Below are 3,501 nucleotides of genomic sequence, written 5' to 3'. Positions count from 1 at the left end.
AATCAGACGTGCCTCAAAGGTTCTGGGCAGAAGCTATAAGCACAACTTACTATACACAAAATCGGTCAATAATCAACAAACGTTTTGATAAAACTCCCTATGAACTGTATTATGGGAGAATTCTCACAGTTTCTTATTTTAAGATATTTGGGTGTAAATGTTTTATTCATAACAATAGAAAGGTTTATCTGACCGCTTTTGATGTTAAAGCAGATGAGGGATTCATGTTGGGATATTCGTCAGTAAGCAAGGCTTACATAATATACAACAAAAGAACACAGACAGTTGAGGAATCCCTCCATGTAGTTTATGATGAGCCTGTTGAGAGCAAATCCATTGAACCCATTGATCTTGCTAACAGACTAAAAGCGACAAGTCTTGAGTCTGTGAGTGAAGAAGAAGAAAATGTGGACAAGCGGATTGCCTTGTCTGATCCAGTGGCTGATCCGGTTGAGGTTCAACCAGACGTACAAAATCCTGTTCAACAAGATGTTGAGAGTTTAGATGTCGCGGAGTCACCCGTTCAGACGACCAACCCCCTTAGATCCAACTTCAGATGGAACAGAAATCATCCACCAAAATTGATCATCGGAAATTCCCTCTCTCCTCGAAGGACAAGACGTCAACTGATGAATGAAATGGCCAATTCTGCATTTATTTCTCAGATTGAACCCAAGAAAATTGGTGAACCTGTAGTTGATCCAGATTGGATCAATGTTATGCAAGAGAAGTTAAACCAATTTGTGAGAAATAAAGTGTGGCATCTTATCCCTAGACCAACTGATAAGTCAGTTATTTGAACAAGATGGGTCTTTAGAAATAAGTTCAGTGAAGATGATTTAGTCATTAGAAACAAAGCTCGTTTAGTTCTCAAGGATACAGACAGGAGGAAGGTATCGATTTTGATGAGTCTTTTGCACCTGTAGCAAGACTTGAGGCAATTAGAATCTTCCTAGCATATGCATCATTTAAGAACTTTAAGGTCTTTCAAATGGATGTAAAAAGTGCATTTTTAAATAGGAAATTGAGTGAAGAAGTATATGTTGAGCAACCCCCTGGGTTTGTAGATCATGTGTTACCTAATCATGTTTATAAGCTTGATAAAGCATTGTATGGTCTGAAACAAGCTCCTAGAGCTTGGTATGACACTTTAACTGAATTTTTGTTTGATCATGATTTTGTTATTAGAACTGTGGATAAAACCTTGTTTAGATTCACTAAAGACTCTCATATTCTACTTGTTCAAATATATGTTGATGACATTATTTTCGGTTCAACTAACCCCAAACTATGTGAGAAATTTTCTAAGCTGATGCAGGACAGATTTGAAATGAGCATGATTGGAGAATTAACATTCTTCCTTGGGCTTCAAGTCCGTCAGTTAGAAGAAGGGACCCTCATCAATCATGCCAAATACACCAAAGAAATGCTAAAGAAGTTTGGAATGGAGAACTGTTCTGCTGCAGCTACTCCAATGAGCTCCTCTAGTAATCTGGATAAAGATGAAGGTGGCCAAAGAGTCGATGTAACAGCATATAGAGGACTCATCGGATCCTTGCTATATGTGACTGCTAGCAGGCCAAACATTCAGTTTGTCGTTGGAGTTTGTGGCAGATTTCAGGACAATCCTAAACTTTCTCACTTTACTTCTGCTAAACGTATTCTTAAATACTTAAAGGGAACTCAAAATGTGGGACTATGGTATCCGAAGGATTCCAGTTTCAATTTGACCAGTTTCTTAGATGCAGATTATGCAGGGTGCAAAATTGATAGAAAAAGTACGAGTGAAACTTGTCAGTTCCTTGGAGATCATTTAATCTCATGGTTCAGCAAGAAGCAGACGTCAGTTGCCACGTCTACAGCAGAAGCAGAGTATCTTGCAGCTGGTAGTTGTTGCTCTCAGCTCTTGTAGATTCAACAACAGCTCAGGGACTATGGGATTGAGGCTGAAGAATCTCCAATTTTCTACGACAACACTAGTGCTATCGCAATCACTTACAATCCAGTTCTGCATTCTCGGACAAAGAATATTGAAATCAGGCATCATTTTATCCGAGAACACGTCAATCAGAAGCAGATTCGTCTTGAATATGTTCCCACAGATCAACAAATGGCAGACATCTTCACGAAGCCTTTGCCCGAAGCTAAGTTCTCTTATTTTAGAAACATTTTAGGTCTTGTTGATCTTTATTGATGTGATTATGTGCATAAATTGAGGGGGAACGTATTGTTCAAAACGTAACTGAACAGACATGAAAAACAGAGGTCTTAATACGTCCTAAAGATTAGGGGTTTGAAAAACACAACTACTTAGACGTACGTCTACTCTAGCAGTTTAATCTTCCTTTGGAATATTTGTCTTGGTTTGTTAACCTGCGTGGTTAGACGCATACGTCTAATAGATGTTAGACGTTCTTACGTCATGAGCAAGTGGTTGCTCACGTCTAAATAGACACACGTGGTGCACGTGGTGTTCCTGCATAATTAGACGTATACGTCTAATAGATGGATTTCCAAATAGAAGTTGAAAATGTGAAAAGGAGAATAAACGTCTAACTACTCGTGTAATTGGACCTTTCATCTTCTAGCCATTCGGACAACTGTCTTTTGATTATGTATCTGCTCATGTACTTATTCCCGCCAAAAATCAAATCAGTCATTCCTCAAAAGGATTGAAGACACATGTCTCTCAATACATAAAGAATTACTAATATTTATGATAACTTTAGTCTGTACATTTAGTATTAACTGTGCGTTTTCATGGTTAATATTAAATGTTGCATCCCTTGGGAACAGATTTCTGAATTTTTGACGGTAGATATGATCATTGCATATTAACTACACTATAGGTTTTAATATTTAATGTGTGATATTACTCAAATGGCTGAGTACTTCAAAATCCGTGTCTCTCTCTAGAATTTGAATTGTCTAGTTCTTGTTCACATAGACGAAATGTCTTTCTTCTCTCCAAAATCTCTTCAAGTGGATTTCAGATCTGTATGCACATTGAAATCTCCTAGAATGCACAAAATGTTGGAGTCATTGAAAGCTTCAGGCTGCGAAAGTTCCTCACCCCTCATCATATCTATCATGAACAGTTGGTTCGTGAATTCTTCGAAATAGCCGGTTTCTATCAGGACAAAATTATTGCTGGGATTGGTATGGACAAGATGATTTGTATCTCCGAAAGTTCGTTCGGTATGTTCTTCCAACTTCCCAATGTAGGTATTCATGAGTTTTCACCCTCTCCTCCTGAAATTATGTTCACAATGATGAAAGTATTCTCTGATTCTCCCCATATGATTATTCACGGGAAGAAAAGCTTCCTGAAAGATGAATTTGCTCTTCTTAGCGACATCATCTCAAAATCTCTTCTCTCCAAAGAATCTTCTTACAAGTATTGTACTAAAGTTTTTGAGATTATGGTGGCTATCACTAAAGGTGTGCCCGTCAACTAGACAAGCTTCCTCTTCAGAAACCTTGTCAGAATGATCTGCGCCC

The sequence above is a fragment of the Impatiens glandulifera genome, chromosome 1 (assembly GCF_907164915.1).
Source record: "Impatiens glandulifera chromosome 1, dImpGla2.1, whole genome shotgun sequence".
Lineage (NCBI taxonomy): Eukaryota > Viridiplantae > Streptophyta > Magnoliopsida > Ericales > Balsaminaceae > Impatiens > Impatiens glandulifera.
The sequence above is the reverse complement of the archived record's forward strand: the minus strand, read 5'-3'. Positions refer to the sequence as shown.